Here is a 17,896-nt window from a genome sequence, read left to right on the forward strand (position 1 = left end):
GTGCTGTTGTTTCAACAGTGGGTACTAATATTGAGAATACCTCCGTGAGAGTAGATGTTACTGATGTCATCAGCCACGAAGGTATGTTGGCTGGAACTGAACAGTAACTATTTGAAGATAGTGTTGCGAATCCTTTATTGATGGACCCGGATGGTATCGTGGACAATGTGGGGAAACTCTTCTCATGTAACATTGCAGGCCTGGGTTCTAAACTGGACTCTGGAGAGTGGCTTCGATTTGTTAATTCTTTTGATCTATGTATATTTCAGGAGACCTGGTCATGTGAATCATCCTTTGCACAGGGATACTTGAACTACTTTGTGCCTGCTTTAAAAGGCCCAAGGGGAAGACCAATGGGCCGTCTGACCATTTGGGTTCGGCAGTCACTAAAATTAGATGTCAAAGTAAAAGAAACTAGTCACAGAGACATTCAACTAATCATAATGAATTCAGATATTCTGGGAACATTAGACATCTACAATGTATATGTAAGGAGATCTAGGGGTGGGAGGTCAGAGGTTTTGGTGGCCTTGGGCTCCCTACTTGATACCTACTCCCAAGACAATCATATTGTCATTGCAGGTGACTTTAATCGAACAATTGAACCCTTAGCCACAGACAATGTTTTCCTTGGGGATGAAGAGGATTGGCATTGGGGGTCCCAAAATTAGAGTTGAAACCAGTTGTGCGCTGGACTGAGGATGTGATTAGTATGAATGCCTTATGTTTTGAGAAAGGTCTAAGAGCATTAAATGGAAGGACGTCAAGTGACAAAAATAGGTCTATGACATTTGACAATGAACGGCATAGGATCAGAATTGATTACGTACTCTGTAGTCTGAAACTATGGCCCCTGTTACGTGACATGGAGGTTGTGTGGAGGAGCTAGAGTGACCACAATCTTCTGTGTATAAAGCATTAATGGTGGTCATTACCCAACAGAACCAGCTGTTCTACTGCCCTTGTTCCACCCCTAATTGTCCCCACTAACGATATGCATAGGTTGAGATGGATAAATGTTGCAACTAATCAACAGGCCATGGATAATATCAAAATTGAAGCTGATAAAGCGATATCAGCCATGGAACATATTAATCCTTCGAGTTTTGAGCTGAGTGGCCTGGCTGTAATCCACGATACCCTTTTTTCAGTAATTAAAAACCACTTTTTGAAGCCTGTGAAGTGCAAGGGTGAGAGAGTTCCCATGAAAGCAAAATGGTATAATGCCCATTGGGGTTACAGGCTTGGTCAGACTCCGACTGATTCTGTACTGGAGAAGGCTCTGGACTACGCCTGAGCTTTCCCATTATGCTGAGGGGTTTCTAGACATCATCAAAGCGGATATATTTCATAAAAATAGGTGGCTTAAATCCTTGAAAGAAATCTTGAATGAACTTGGAATGGGTTTGCTTTGGTCAGATCCAGTTGGAACAACTTTCCCTACTAAAATTGCTTTAAAAGAAATGTATTGGGAAAAGGTAGCCTCTCGGGGTTGGAGTAGCGCTAGCTTAGGATCTATGACTGAAGGATTCTTAGAGGCTAAGTTGTACCCTTCCCTGGAACCCTACTGGGATAGTATAACTAGGCCTGGTGACAGAAAACTTCTATTCCAATTGAGAGCAGGTTCACTGCCTCTCAGATCTCTGACAGCTAAATGGGAAGGTGGCTTGCATGTTAGCTGCCCTGTTTGTGGTTCCTCTAATGAATCTAAGGGCCATTTCTTATTCTCTTGTACAGCATACTTGAATCCAAGAAGTGTATGGCTAAAACCGATGTGCAAGAATTTAGGGACTACCAGTAGCACAGTTGCCTTGCGTATTATATGCACCAGCAGCGAGATATGGATATTAATAGCAACTGCCAAATACCTTGGATGGGCATGGTCGATCAGACAGAGACTGCTAGTCACTTGAGTATTCTCTGTCTGGGTAAACTGTATGGTTGAATAGACAGAGACTGCTAGTCATTTGACTATTCTCTGTCTGCCCGGATAATCTATCCATGTTTCTCTTTTAGAAACTTGTTAGTACTGGGTGTTTTTTAACTCTTTTAAAAAAAATTAATGGATAATTATTGATATATGACATCTCTAAATTTCGATTTGTACACTGAGTCATAAATTGTAAATAATATGCTTTACCTTTTTATTGTAATTGATTGATAATTTAATTGTATTTTTAAATTTAGACTGTTCTTGCTTTTATGAGTGAAATCTCGAATAAAGCATATTTTGACTTGACTTGACTTTACTTGTTGGGTGTGTGGAATGATGCCTGCTCACCAGAAGAAAGGAGGAACACCTTTTATTCCTCTTCCCTTCTCCTACAATGGGTCTTGCCAAGCTTGGTTTGCGCTTTTGTTTGCTTCTGAAAGGGCTAACTTCAAGGATAACAGTAGGACGGATTAATTATCACCTCAATAAAGTGGGTTAACCCGACAAAAATGGTTATCCACAAGCTAAAGGGACTAAATGGGAATGGGAGAAGTATCAACCTGACAATATTTCTACACCACATGTTTTCACAAATATGAGAACTATATAGAACCATGGACCATTTGTGATTTCTGTGACCAGAGCTAAAGCAGACTTGTGTATAAGTAGTATTGGGAGAATTCCAGTGGGGAGAAGTGAGTGTACTGTGGTTCTGACTATTGAAGGTGCCAATAACAGCAGCTTTATTTCATCGCATCATACTTATTTTGTAAGTGGCAACAAGGGATATTACCAACTATCTGTTGGATGGTTAGGAGTATGTTATGCGTCCTTTCTGTTGCCCCCTGTATATATGACACCTGCATTGTATCACTGTGACTTTAGGCTGTACAATGATATTTCCAAGAACAGAAATAAGAGGACAATAAGTATTGATGAAGTGGACCAGATTGACACCGCTTTGCAACAATATGTTGATTTCAATTTGGGCTTGTTTTTCTTTGTAGGTGCTGCATTAAACAACAGAAAGATAAGACGATTGACTAGAGTTGTGGAAGCTGTCACCAATCAGACAGCTATGGCACTTGGGAACATTACAGAAGAGCTGCAAGTTGCAAGGATTTTAGCACTCCGAAATCGTATGGTTGTTTACGTGATTTTGGCTGCTCGAGGTGGTGCATGTCGCATCCTCAGCAGCAGCTGTTGTGTTTACATCCCGGATCACTCACCTTCAGTGTTTGATGCGAGCTCTAAACTGCATAAGATTGCTGCAGAAATTCATCCATAGACTCGTACATGGACTTTTTCAAGTCTGATATGGACACTCTTTGTCACTTGGGGCAGGAAGCTACTGACTATCCTATGTATAATACTGGTGATATTATTTACATGCTGTGTATGTATACAATGTGGTCCCATGCTTTGCTCCGTTTGTATCACTGCTTTTACACTTGCTAAGAGAAATGTTGCAGAAATAAAAGCCCTACAAATGCTGCAAAAAGAAATAACTGAAATAATGTAAATAGATGCACAGGATGCATATGTAGATTACCACAAACGAACAAATGTCTTCAGCTAATGCTAAAAGGGTTGTCTGTTGTAATTTGGGTTAACATCTAGCCGAAGCCATCTTGTTTTTTGGCAGCCATCTTGTCTGCCATGTGCTACCACGTGCTCACCATGTGCTCTGTCCTCCCTTAGTGTTGTTTGCTCTTGTAATCTGCCTAGGAACAAGTTATATTTAGTCTTTTCTACTTTTCACATGCTCAGTTGAGCTTACAGCTGTCCATGCAGCTAACTGTCAGGATGTGTTTACTAGAATTAGCAACTGTTAGCTCCTCCTACTTGTTGTGTATTTTCTTTATGCCCTTATATGTACTTAAAACCAGCTTTTTGTACTTTTACCGCCTTCTTTTGAGCCCCTGTGTGGGTATAAAAGGTCCATGTTCCTCCTATTTAGTGTGCTACTTCATACACTTCCGAAGGGTGTTGTGTGAATGTAGTCCCACCTCATGAGGTTAATACATTTTGTATTTTATATTCCAATTTCCGTGCCAACTTCTAACCTATTGGTCTGAGGATTTGTGCAGAGGAGGGTGAACCGCTAACACTGGTAGGCCTTGCTGAGACCCACCACGACATTATCAGACACGACAACACCACTCCATTGTGATCCTGGGCTACCCCTGCACATAATACAGCTATATCATGGCACCAAAGCCACACAACAGTTAAAGGTGTGTTGATGTGGAATGTAGTCATGTGCGAAGGATGCAAGTGACCAGTGAATGGCAATGTACACAATGACAAGTGAGGCGTGGATGTACAGGACCAGACATGGGTAGGCAAACCACAGATATGTCTGTTACAAACCACAACTGCTGGTGACTGGAGAGTAGCGAACAGTGGACGCGACCATGTCACACCAGGCCGGGGCTCAGAAAGAGGAAATGTTGCTGGTCCCCACCTGTGTGCGTGAGCATAGTGGGTGAACCCTGAGTACACCAGGGCTGCCCAGGGGTATGGACAAAAACCATGTGGCACAGAGAGTGGTTCTCTCCCGGAAAAGCCAACGTCACTGACAGGACGGCGCCTTGCAATCTGCCACAAGGCCTACGCCATGAGCAGCAGGGATTGTAAACCTGTGCGCCTGCTACACCCCAGGACACTGACACCCATACCAGGCCTGCCCGCCCCAGCACCCTAAGGCCGCAATGCTCACCTGCCGACACAGTTGTGTGTCAAAGAGGGCCCACCACGAGCCAGGGCAAGCTTCACGCCCTAGTCCTGCAAGCTCTGCAGCCTTCACAGACCATTGCTGGCTCCCATGACACTGGCCCACATTACTCCGTTCTCATTGACATACTCCACTGGGGTACCCTTCGTCACAGTGGGCCCCACATGTGGAACTGTGTCCCTAGTCTTGAATGGCAGTGATCCCAAGTCCGTGGCAGCGGCCACAGTACCAGACTCCCTTAGATCAGTGAGGCATGATTCCATATGGCAGGCCGGCCACACGAGGTGCCGCTAACCCTGTTCAAGGCAAGCCGGCAACACATGGTGCCACTAATCCTGTTCAACGCAAGCCAGTGACACGAGGTGCCACTAACCCTTTTCAACACAAGCTGGTGACATATGGTGCCACTAACCATGTGCGCAGTGAGTGACCATCAGCCTCCGGCGGAACCTGTGACTGAGAGTTGTCATCAGCAAAGGGCAGGTATGGACTTGGTATCTACCATGAGTCTGTGGCATTCATATCCTACATGTTGCAGGACACAGCTGGCATGTGCCCTCTGCATCAGGTCCTGGGGGTATACCTTCCACTGTCCACCAAGTCACTCCGCGACACGATCCTTCAACATCGATGAGAACCTGCTCTACACTTGTGACCCTACCCCAGTCTCACGCAGGTAAGCGTCTGCTGGCGGTTTGCCCGTGTCAGCCGCTGTGCATCCGGGGCCACTAACCCTGTATGACTCAAGTCATACCTACTTGTTGTCCATCAATTGCTTGTCTGAGTTCCTCATGACTGTTGGAGTGGTTTCCAGCACCAGCTACGCCCTGAGGGCTGGCCTACACTAATCCAACACATAGCTGGCACAGGCGTCACTGGATTAGTGGGCCTGTCATCACAACCTGCCGAACCAAGTATTGACTCTTTTCTCCCTGCACTGTCACTGGTGATCAAGGATATGCACTCTGCCCTTGGATGATGACACCCCTTCAAGATCTAAAAACACACCCACCCAGAGGCAGTACATCGCGGCCCACATACGCACAAGGGGCATCGTCAAATGCACATTTGGCATGTTGAAGTCACGTTTCAGGTGCCTGGACAGCATGGGTGGAAAGCTTCTGTACAGTCCGGAGATCGTGTGCAAGATGATCGTTGCATGTTGTGTCTTGCACAATATCTGTGTACGCACCAATGCCCCTTGGATCCGTGTTCCCGAAGTCCCGGATGATGATGGGACGATGGGGCAGGTGGCCCACATCCCACTGCAGCTGTATCCGGCAATGGCCCGTAGGAACACCATCATTGACAATTACTTCTCATGAGCATGTGACATTGTGGCCATCCCATCCACTCATGGGACAGTACAAAATGTCAAGAAATAAGCATGTGTGAATAAAACATATTTGCTGGTTACAGATTATACTAGTACATTGTGATGTCACGGATCCCTGCTGGCCCAGATGTGACGTGCCATGTGGTGCCCATTTGCAGCACCAGTTGTGGTCTGTGTTCTGTTGTGAAGGTGTTGCTGTTTGTACCGGGATGTTGTCAATGTCGAGGTACACTCATACTTATGTGCGTATTCTGCTTGGTGGATGATTCGCTCATGCGGCTCTGATTTGTCTGCCACAGGTCCCTTTTATGCAGTGTACCTGTCAGTTCAGTGCATCCATGGTCCTGAGATGTTGCAGACTTGGGTAACTTGTGCTCTTTGTCGAGTTGTGACTCTTGGGCATGGTTTGTCCACAGATGTGTTGTTGATGTCAAGGGTTGGTCAAGGGTTGTTTGTGCAGGTGTTTTTGTCCGACTGTGACCTGCTTCATTCTGGTTGTGGTCGTAACTCAGCCACCTCAGTGTTGTGATGTGTACATTGTCATGGTGATTGGACAGCAGCCATTCTACTCGTCTTGTGGTGTCTCTTGCATTGTCAGTGTGGTTGATATATACACATGTTTGCTGTGTTTCACACGTGTGCATGTGTGCATGTGTTGGTTGTTTGCTTGTTGTTGTGTTGTGTGGGTGCCCCTATGGGCACATGGTGTATGTGGGACTACTTGGTGTTTCTGTGTGTGCTGAGGTGTTCCCGTGAGATCAGAGACATGATCCTGAGTCACTGCTTAGTTGTTCATGTGTGCCACAGGGCCCGTCTCCCCCGTCCACCCACTCCCTGGTCAGTGCGCACCCTACTGATGTGGTCTCGGGTGATGTTGGACAGTGTCCGGATCCCGACACTTGTCACCGTCTCCCGCCTAGTGACTGTGGCCACCATTGTCTCCATGTCATTCAGCTCCTGGTGTTCTGCTGACCCCCCTCCTCCGTGGTGCGTTGCTGCTTCCATGTTGGCACTTGGCAACAATGTTCTACTTGGTTATGCCATTCACATCAGTCCAGGGCCTCTTGTGCACTTCCTTTGGCCTCTACTACCATGCAACGGCATTCAGATGGTCTGAGGTGGTGTGCCATCTTCGCCTTTTGTTGCCAATGACACGTTGGAGGTGAAATACAGGTGGTGGTGGTGTTCTGGCTCATCCGTGGTGGTACTCGGGTTTTCCTACTGACTGTGGCCTCTCTTCCTCTTCTCATTGGCCTTCGATGGGCCCTGTATTCCTGGGTGTTCCTCCGTGGGGATTGTGAGGTTTATGTTGTCCTCTGCAGTGGGTCAGGGTGCATCCATGGTACTCCACAGTTGATATTGTATATTTAGTAGCATTTTCCATCTGCTGTTCTTGTGCTTTTTCATGCATTACGCATTGGTTTTGCTGGCCTCTTGCTGGTTGTCACTGGTTTCTTATCGCGTTTGGGCACATCTGTGTTTTTCCACGTTGTGGTTTGTGCTTTTATCTCTGTCGCAGTGGTTGTATCGTGGACAACGACCACAGTTTTGGCAGAGTATCGCATGCTACCTCCTTCTTGTGAATTCCACGTTATCACAGAATTCTTTTCCTGCGATCGTCTGCGATGTGTAAAGGGGGATAGCATATTTGGGTGATGTTTAACACACATTCTTGTGAATATACCCATTTGAGTTTCAATTTATTTCTCAGATTCTTAAGACACACCACTTGACAGAACATTTTTGATAAAACAATCTATTTTTGTTCTTAGTAACCAGATAGCCCCATTGTACATTGACTGTCTGTTTGTCCATGACCCCATACATTGCTTTGTGGCCTTCCGGCCAGGTTTATGCTGTACAAACATATGTACTTATCTTTTTGGTGCTCCTAGAACTTAAACCTATCTAAAAAGCAGCAGATAGCTGTGCCCTAAGACAAGACGAAAGCCAAGAATAATAGGGGAGGAAGGTAGGTAGTGATTTGTAATGTATTGTGAGGTAGCAATCATCAATTGGAGCAGGGGTAGGACGGCCCTGGCACCTTGCTCCGGATTGCGGGCGCATTGATAGAAAAGGCTTGCTGCCTTGTTTTTTCTTTCTCTTAGTCTGCACTCTGATAGTTTCCTGGCTTCAGGACAGCAGGGATCTATTTGAGCTGCTCTGGAAGACAAGCAAGGGTGTCTTTTGGGATAATCTTGTAAATAATGCATCTGTTTTGAAGATGGTGCAGATTGACAAGTGCAGATCTGACAGGATGGGGGATGATGTCAATATGTTTCTTCAGGTCCTGGATGACTACCCAACTATGTCTAGTACACCATGCATGTTATCAGCTCAAAAGCGAAGTGTGTACAGTGTACAGGAGGAAGCTGTTATTTGTCTGAACTATGGCATTGCATCCGCGAGGCCTGGAAGAATTCCAAATCGTGCTCTTATGAAGCTTCTTTTTACTAGTGGGAACCATCCAGACTCTAAAGAGAACTGTAGTTTAAGGATTTGATATTCAATTATAACCATCCAGGCATGTGACATTTAAACAAATAATTATTTTTCCTTTAACACAGTTTGTCGCCAGCATCTATGTCTAAAAGTGAGGCAGAGGATTCAGCTGATTTACTCAGTGCATCAACATCTAATTAAAACTGAATCTACTGCTCTGATTATGATGGCCGGCGGACCGCCACCGACAGGTCATCGGTGGTGAGCTGCCCCTATCTAGGGTATTGCTCCAACCGGTGCATTACAATGCAAATGATCGTACTGCAGCAGCGGGGGTAGGAACGCTACCTTCAACAGGATCAAAGATCCCTTTGGGATGGCATCAGACTCCTAATCACTGCAACGGAAGTGGTGCCTGTCCAGGCACCGCTATAGGGAATAGGGTATCCCTTTCAGAGTGCTTTAGTCCCACCGCCATGAACACACATTTGGTGCCCCCCCAAACATCAATGCAATGTGTGCCAGGCACTCCATGGATGTTTAAAAGCATCCCTTCGAATGAGGCATGTGCTGTGGCTCTTGGTGGCAGCACAAGCCTCAATTGAAAATGGGATGTTTATGACCACCTACACAGTAGTTGCATACTAATCTGGTGGGTGCATGTTTTTGCTTGTGATACGTCCCAGGTGTTCATGTGGCAGGAAAAGCTGCCGATGTGTTTTCTCCATGCCTGGTGGTGCAGAAAAGGGCCGCCAATATCCCTCAGTGCGGGATGCTCACCGGGGGCTAGAGGGAGTCTGAGACTACCTGGCCCAGCTGTTCTTAAAGAAGGAAAGGCCACCAACATGTTTTCTCCCTGCTTGGAGACACAGAAAATGGACGCAATACTTCTGCAGCATGGGACAATCGTGGGAGTGCCGGGCCGTGCCTGGGCGGGACAGGGCAGGGCCACCAACCTTGAGTTTTTTCTCCAGGGGCCCAAAATGGAATGTTGCCCAAAAACTTAATCTAACACTGTCGACTGAACCCTGGATGAATTAAATCTTTGAAAACCAAACTGAACAGTAAGGTGGTGTGCTGCAAATCATAATTAACCTCACTTTTTTTGTTCCTTACGGACCATGCTTTAAATCCAGTATGATCACCATTGACTCTGAAATACAGTGGTTTTGTAAATGGTATACAGCTGTAGTAGGAGTAGTTTGTTCTTAATCCTATTTAGGAGTAGTGAATGTATAGTCATAAAACTCTGAGTGAATATTTCTTTGGTGATTATTGTTAAATAGCATGTTTTTTTTAAAAAAATGTTATCTCTAGGGTCTTACATTTGTTGGATTTGACCCCATGTACTGCACTTGGCACTTTACCAAACCATAGTATTATAAACCCCACTCAATCTGTTTTTTAAAGACTATTCTGAAGGTTGTAACTGTTGGACCCAGCCCTCTGCATTGCACCTTTATCAACTCTGAGTTCCTAAAAATGTACTCACTCAGCACTTTATTTTTAAAACCTTGCACTTTGCATTTCACACTTTGTGAACACTTTGAGGACATTTTTAGGATAAGGTTGTCTGCACTAAACCAGATAACCAAAATGGCTAAGCGTAAAATACAAAAACTGATTGTTGAACCCCATGTTCCACTATTGATTCTTATGTAGTGCGCGCAGTTCGTGAGATTAATGTTGAAATTGATGTGGCAGAACTCAGCCTTTCGTTAGGTGCAGGTATGGTGACCGTAGACATAGGTGGGGGTAGTGGGAAAACCCAGCACGAGAACACCCAGGAGGTTCACTGCAATAAACATTAAGGCAACTCATTGATAATAGTGGGTACAGGGAATCAAGGTACAGATCTACACACACAGACTGATGCACAACGATTATATTTGCCAAGCAGATCCCCGACCCCAAAAACGAAAAGAGGTTGAAAAAAGGGTCAAGGGAAGACAGGGAATGATAAAATCTAGAATGGACAATAGATGAAGCACATAAAGATCCCCCTGAACAAGGGCTGTCAATGGATATATATATATATATATATATATATGTCATGAGTGATGTAAAATGTGATGTCATCAGCAGTGCATTGCACGCGCAAGTTATAGTGAGTCCGACTAACTATAACGTGGGAATTTCAATGGTTTTATATCAGTAAAATTTCCAGCTAACTATAACTGGTGTGAAACCTATGGTTTTTTCAGTGAATTTAATAGGTTTTTTAAATGCTAATTCCTAACTATAACTGGTGTGAAACCTATGGTTTTTTCAGTGAATTTCATAGGTTTTTTAAATGCTAATTCCTAACTATAACTGGTGTGAAACCTATGGTTTTTTCAGTGAATTTCATAGGTTTTTTTAATGCTAATTCCTAACTATAACTGGTGTGAAACCTATGGTTTTTTCAGTGAATTTCATAGGTTTTTTTAATGCTAATTCCTAACTATAACTGGTGTGAAACCTCTGTTTTTTTCAGTGAATTTCGAACGTTTTTTAAATGCTAATTCCTAACTATAAGTCTCAGTTTATATGTAAGACTGTTAGCACTCTAGTTGTTCTTTAGAACACTCTGGTACATTCTGTCATTGGGCTACAGTTGGGCTACATCTAGCTGATATTTGGGCTACATTTGGATTTTTTGTTCTCTGGTGGCCATCTTTGGGCTACATTGGGCTACATTGGGCTACATTTGGGCTACATGTTGGCATATATATAGCCCAATGTAGCACAATATATATTTTATCAAAGTTAATTTTCGTAAAAACCACTTTAGAATAGGGCTACCACTCCCTACAATTTTTCCAATTTTTTTATTTTTATTTTTTGCTTTGGAGCGCTTCCGGTGCGCTTCCCGGGGAGCGCCCCGAAAAGTGTACTTTTATAAAGCGCCCCCGGGCGCGCTCCGGGGAGCGTCTCGTAAGCGCCAATATTGCGAACGAAAACATGATCATGACGTATCGCGTAGCCGCGTCCGCGTGATACGCACGGCGTAAGCGCACCCGGAAGTACTCGAGCGAATACGATCGCGCAACGTAAACATCCGACGCGCTTACGCTACGCGACCCGAAGTGCCCCCGGGCGCGCCCGTGGGCGCGTAGCGTAAGCGCGTCGGGTCATGTGACCTGAAAATAACACTTTTCATTGGTTCATAACAGTTTTAGTTTCATAATGATGAAGCCCCTGGTCTTGTGACCTGAAAATAACACTTCTCATTGGTTCTGAGGTTCCGTGACGATTTGAACCCGTGTTTTCAATATTGTCGGAAATACATAATATTGGTATCAGCGAACCGCAAATGATCCATTTAGCATATCCTGGTGTTTTCGCTATGCTACGAGCAAGAGCACTCCTGTTATGAACACATTTCTGATCTACCCATGGCATCCATCTTAGATCATGGCAGCCATTTTGTGTTTCTTGCCCTCACATACGCAATAACCTCTGATCACTTCATTTCGATTAAGGACACGTAGCCTTAGCCGGAGATTCACCTCTTTCATGACACGTGCACCTTAAACCAGATCACGCTGTCGTTGCATGACTCGACAAAGGCTGCCTCCTCTGCCCGAGGCCAGTCCTGCTAAACTGGTCTTCGTGTCCATTGTCCTGATCACGATTAGGCGGCCGAAGCCGGTAGCCTTGCCCATTTACAACCTACAAACATCTCTTATCCCGCTTTCCTATCTTCCACACCTGGCTCCGTTCCTTTCTTTCTGAATCTTTATTAGGGGGAGGTAACGAAATTTACGATGAGGCGGTCCGGCTCTTGAATGCAATATTGACAAGGGATTGTGATGAACTAGTGGGAACCCCTCTTCGTAGATGTTTGGTATCAGATTTTATCGACGGTTCCTGTGTAACGCCAAATATTTATTGTTTTAGACACAAAGGTTTTGGGAATGTACCAACATGTGAAGAATTCGCCTGAAGGCCAGAATTTAGTATATAAGGAGCAACCCTCTTTGTACAATTTGAACAGGCTCCTAGAATCTGCCCATGTGTGGTTTCTGTGACTTCTGTGTCCCTGCAGTAATAAACCTTTGGTCTTTGACGCCACCATCGAGAAGCCCGTGTTTCTGTTCATTTGCGCACCAAGGCAGGTGGAACTCCGGGGTCTTTGGGTGTTGTTCCCTGACACCTCTGGACGGAACCAAAAAGTCCAGAACTCCAGTTCAGGACAGTTTTTTTCAAAATGATGAAAGACCCCACCTTTTTTCCTTATTCTGACTTTGTCCTTTGACTGAGGAAGACCTGTTTGTACATCTCTGTACCTTTTTGATCTTAATAATGGCTTCAGTAGCAGCAGCAGCTGGTGCATCTGCCCCACCACCACCACCACAACCACCAAGAGGACCAGCTCCAAATTATATTGGTGGTCAAGAACAGGAGGAGGAGGAAGAGGAAGAGGAGGAGGGGAGGAGAAGATGGCTGCCTGAAGAAAATACCCCATACAAACCCAAGCCACACATTGTATGGGAGTTTTTTTCAATCCCAGAGGGCAAAAAAAAGTGAATGCGGCCAAGGTAACTTGCCTAATCTGCAATGAAGAACTTTCACGGGGCAACCCAAACAAAAAATATTCATTTGGTAACCATACCATGATTCGTCATATGACCCGAAAGCACCCAAACAACTACTCTCGTGCAGAGTTCAGGGAACTGGCCAGTAACCTCCCCCAGTCGTCAAGGACCACCTCCCAAAGAACCCAACCCACTTCATCAACACCAGAAACATCCGAGATGATGCCTTGCATTCAGCCAAGATTTGCTGATTTTAAAATCACTTGTTCTGCATGTGGCAAGCTTATCGCCTATGGTGAAAAAAAGTGTTAGGCTCATCGTCCTTCCAGGTGATAATCACAAGTGCCCCAAAAAGAAGTAATTTTTGGGGTTTTTTGTTTTTTTGCTCCAGTTGAGCCAGTTTCAATTCCCTTTTTTTGTTTCTCCCCCTAAAAAAATACAAAAAAAATATAAAACTGTTTAGAAAAGCCAAAAAAAGTTCAAAAAGTTCAAAAAACACAAAAAAAATATAAAACAACAAAAAGAAGAAAAAAAAAGTTCTTTTTAGAACTACCTCCAATTTCTAAATAAAGGCTTCTTTTTTTTTATAAACTGTCATCTTTTTCCCTCATTTTACGCTCCCCGGTGCGCTACCTGGTGCGCGTACCGGGCGCTTCCCCCGCGCAAAACGAAAAAAAAAAAATATTTTAAATGCCCCGCGGGGCCCTTTTATAGCCCCCACATCAAACCTAGGGGGTCAAGGGGGGGTCTACTCTGCCCCCTTATGGTCATTTCCCTCTTTGTTTTGGCCACCTCTCGTGTCTCGATCCTACCGAGACACAAGATGGCGGCCGCTCCAGACTGTTTCGAATGTTTACAGACACCCGAAAGCCAATCAGCTTTCTGCGCGGAAGTCGCATGTCGCGCCGGGAGCGCACTCCAGTGCGCGCACCGGAGAGCGTCTATAGATATATATATTTTTTGGAACCTAAATTACTCAAAATCCACTGCAGCACCTATCTTGAGACATAGCAAAGGCACATCGGGCTACCAGTCCCTACAATTTTGCCAAGTTTGGTGGAAATCCATTCAGCCGTTCGGGCTAAAAGTGAAATCGACCGCCCTATGGAAATTAACATGGGGAAAACGTGTTTTGGGACCCCCCTTTTATCTCGGCCCCCACTTGACGTATCCCCCCCAAACTTTCAAGGAAGGACCGGAGCTCGACGAGGCCATTTTCAGGAAATTTTCAGGCAGATTCGTCAACCGGTGCCAAAGTTATTCCAAATAGAATTTTGAGATTTAACATTGAAAAAAATCCTAACTATAACTACCTACTGGCGACCGCCAGTAGGTAATATATATATATATATATATATATATATATATATATATAGATTCCAACCGGAGGTTGATGCGGCGCTTCCACAACAAACCCAGGACGCAGACACAGATGGATAAATCCACAGCCAGACTTTTTCAAGGTATTCTTTCTTCCTTTATTTCATATAACGTGCGGAGGTGCAACACACTGCCAAACAGACGCGTTTCGGGCGTGAACGCCCTTGCTCACTGTCAGCGGGAAAGCGGTATATGCATAGTTTAAATACATTGGTTGATAGTACAAACGCGCCAAAAAGGTCCCATTCAGTGACATTGAAATAAAGAACGGACTAAGGCTGCAACCTATTTACATTGTGTGAACATAATGGTTCGGCCATGACACAGTGGAGCCAAGATAATAGTTTTGGTGCCTGGACATTAGTAATTGTGCAATGAAGACTTAACCCTTAACTCTGGGGGTTGTGCTGAAACTTTTGGCAATTTATGCAGGGGATTATATACATAAAGTGCAAATTAATAGCAGCATTCATGTAAACATATTATTCGTGCAAATACGCAAAGTTATTAAGTGTGCAAATACGCCGCATATCAACTGTACAAATACAATAATTTACACAATAAGATAATTAATGTATGTACAATATAAAGTGCAAATGCTTAGCAGCTTAATCAAATGTAAACATTGACCGTGCAAATACGCAAAGTTATAAAACTGTACAAATACACAATAAGTTAGTTATGCATCTCATATATATACACATCAGAATAATATCATCTAGTTCCATGCATTTAAACGATTCAAAGCACAAGCTTTCCACAACAAATGGGAAAAATTAATTTAACGATTCTATTGCACGTCCAAATTTTTGTATGTTGCACATTCTTGACACGGTTAACACTGTTACATTCATTAATAAGAATTCCAGCGCGTGTAATATTGAATCCAATTAACACAATGTATAGTTCTACCGCTTAAAAAGATGTAAAAAAACTATAACAAAAAGGTGAAGGAGTGCTGGGATGTCCTACATGTATCACAGAGAGGACATCAGGGTGTGAAGGGAATAAAAATTCCAAACCAAAACTGTTTCAGTGGGTTAAAATATGTAAATACATAATGATACCTCTTTGTCCACATGACAAACAAAGTGACAACTTCCATAGTGGTTAATCATAGAGCCCATGGTGACTGGGACATGTAAGTAAATGTACTAAATACAGATAATGCTGGTAAGGTAGTAACCAGGAAATGTGAGGTGACAACAGGATTGTCAGACTATACAAGAAGTCCACAATTTCTCAAATGGACTACCAATAGTTACAGAAAAGTGCTGAGATCTTCCCCCATGTTCAAACCTCCCGGAATCTTGGTGTTGAGGCGAACTATATATAGGGACTCCAACTGCCGTAATCTTTTTTCATAATCGCCACCCTTCTTATATATATATATATACTATAATGCCAATACTGACATAGGTCATACAAATTTGGCTTCAGCATACAGTCATTGGTAATATCACTGTAATTAGACCTAATGGAACACAAATCAAATGGGTAGGGATTGACACAGGCACAGTATTAAGCACTGGTATCTTAAAATGTGGTGTGGAAATATTTGATTGCCTCAAACAAGCTGATGACACTGCATGGTTACTAACTTGTTTTTGTAAAATAAATGAAACCATTGAAATGATAATGACTGCACTCTGTAGAGACAAACCTACTCAAAGTAGGGGATAGTTTACCATGCATGCACCCACGCCCTGAATAAACTAAAACAGGTCCTCAGAAGTAGACCTAGGGATAAGGAATTAGTACAGAGTCCGAGATCTGACTATAAATCGGTCCTTAAAATGAGGAAAGAGAGCTTCAAGAAGAGGTGTGGGATAAATTATCCCTGGCAGCAAGTACTTTCAATAATAGGCTTTCTGGGAAACAGTCAACTCCCCATTCCTTGAAAATGATTCTCTTCTGGATGTACTGTCCCATATTAGTTTTTAAGAATAGGTGTTACATTTCTCCAGTATTTTTAATCCACTTGATCAGAATGTTTTAGACCCCCTTGCTCAGGAGATTGCAAGTGGCCAAATATCCCCCTAAATATCACGCTTGATGAGGTAAAGCTAGGAATAAGGGATAGTACTGGAGGAAAAGCCCCTGGCCCTGACGGTGTCCCTATTGATGTCTATGAAATGGCACCGGATCGTTGGGGACCAATCCTCACTAGAGTTTTTACCTCTGCAGTAATTGAATATACACCCCCCACCTGGGGGCAATCAGTTATTTTCCCCATCTATAAAAAAAGGAATAAATCAGAAGCAAAAAATGATTGTCTTATTTCCCCTTTAGACTCCTCAGTAAAAGTGATGAGTGGAGTTTTATTAGCAGGATTGGAGGAATGGTTAACGGAAAATTAGATTTTATCACGGGCAGAATATCGTTTTAGAAGAGGGCTAGGTACAACAGAACAAAGTTTTACCTTACAGCTTTTAATAGGTAAATACACCTGCACAAAACAAGGGAGTCTACGTTTATGTCTTGCTGCAGTTATTTTGACCTTGTTGATTATACTATTCTTTAAACTAGGTGCCTCAGAGTCCATCATATATTTTCTCACAAGGTTGTATGAGAAATTAACAACTAGAGTCCGGTTTGGCCAGCAGGGAGAGTGTACACCGAGCTTTAGGGGCAAAAGAGGCATCCACCAAGGCTGTGTCCTAGCACCTTTCCTGTTTACCTTAATTATAAATGAAATTTATACAGTCCTTAAGTTAGTACAGGTGGATGCACCACAAGCTGCAAGCCAGGCCATACTTGTGCAGCTTTATGCAGATGATGCTGTCCTCTCATCTAGAACCCTGGTCGGCTTGCATCATTTAGTAGATAAGTTTGAAGATTGTCGGTAATCAACAAATCAAAGACATTTAACATGGTATGTGGCTTAAAGCCTAGGAAATCCAAAACTGTTTTTATAGATGGTACGAGATTGGAAACTGTCAATAAACTCTGTTACTTGGGGATAACTTTTTCAGCAAATGGTAACTGTTCACGTGAACTATCTAATGTATGAGCAAAGATGTTAGAGAGCGTACATGTGCTCTTCCGATTTGCATCCAAATTGGGAGATCACCACATTAAAGACATGGTAGATATATTTAAAGCTAGATGCACTTCAATTGCAATATATGGTGCTGGGGCATGGGGCCTCAATACTAGCCAGGCACTGCAAATTGAGGAACATTCCGTCTTAACACGTCTCCTATGCTTGCCAGCTTTCACATCCAAAGAGATAGTACACCGAGAAGTGGGAATAAGTTGTTTGTCAGACTTGATTGCTATGCGACCACTTATGCTCTGGAGATCCATCTGGGCCAATGATGAGACAAAATTTACCCACACAATTATGCAGGATTGCATGCAGTTGGATAATAGTACATCTATTCCCTGGATAAAGTACATCAGAGATCCTGGAAAATCAAACTTACGTGACAGGTCTGACAAAGCAGGGAAGAAAGGATACATTCCTGGCACATAAAAATTAGATCCGCATGAGAATTGTCGGGAGGAAAACTACTGTTTTGTTTTATCAAACAATTGTTGATATT

At 43.6% G+C, this 17,896-nt stretch overlaps 1 protein-coding gene across 1 annotated transcript in view; it reads left to right on the forward strand.

Annotated features, from left to right (window-relative positions):
* The window catches only part of LOC147718192 (vomeronasal type-2 receptor 1-like), a 196,433-nt gene that overhangs the window by 57,539 nt on the left and 120,998 nt on the right, over positions 1–17,896 (forward strand). The gene's annotated exons all lie outside the window — the stretch shown is intronic.

Source organism: Lissotriton vulgaris, chromosome 4_1 (assembly GCF_964263255.1).
Source record: "Lissotriton vulgaris chromosome 4_1, aLisVul1.2, whole genome shotgun sequence".
NCBI lineage: Eukaryota > Metazoa > Chordata > Amphibia > Caudata > Salamandridae > Lissotriton > Lissotriton vulgaris.